This window comes from Oratosquilla oratoria, unplaced genomic scaffold, assembly GCF_046742065.1.
Source record: "Oratosquilla oratoria isolate Oo_2021 unplaced genomic scaffold, ASM4674206v1 SCAFFOLD101, whole genome shotgun sequence".
In the NCBI taxonomy this organism is placed as follows: domain Eukaryota; kingdom Metazoa; phylum Arthropoda; class Malacostraca; order Stomatopoda; family Squillidae; genus Oratosquilla; species Oratosquilla oratoria.
The window spans coordinates 199444-200000 of NW_027467458.1; positions in this window are offsets into that span (position 1 = coordinate 199444).

Sequence of the window (557 nt, forward strand, 5' to 3'; positions counted from 1 at the left end):
GTGATATTGTGTTCTCCCTTCCTCCTACAGAAACGAAAATAGCGAGAAGGATAGAAAGTTTAAGGAAGAAGATTTCCAGTGCTGAGTATGCTGTATTATTTAATAGAAAATATATATATATGTATATATACATCTATATATATATATATTATATATGTATATATATACATATTATATATAATATATCTATATATATGTATATATATATATATATATATATAGATATATATACATATGTATGTATGCAACCAATCAAGTCACCGTGATACAAAAATACAAAATAACCACAGAAGGGAAACTTGTAGACAGCAAGTGCTTTCGTATATTGAATCTTCAGACTACGTCTGAATATATAAATATATATTATATATATATGTATATATATATATATATATACATATATATATATATATATATATATATATATACATACATATATATATATTATATATATGTATATACATACATATATATATATTATATATATATACATACATATATATATTATATATATACATATATATATATATATATATAAATATAAGTATATATAAGTA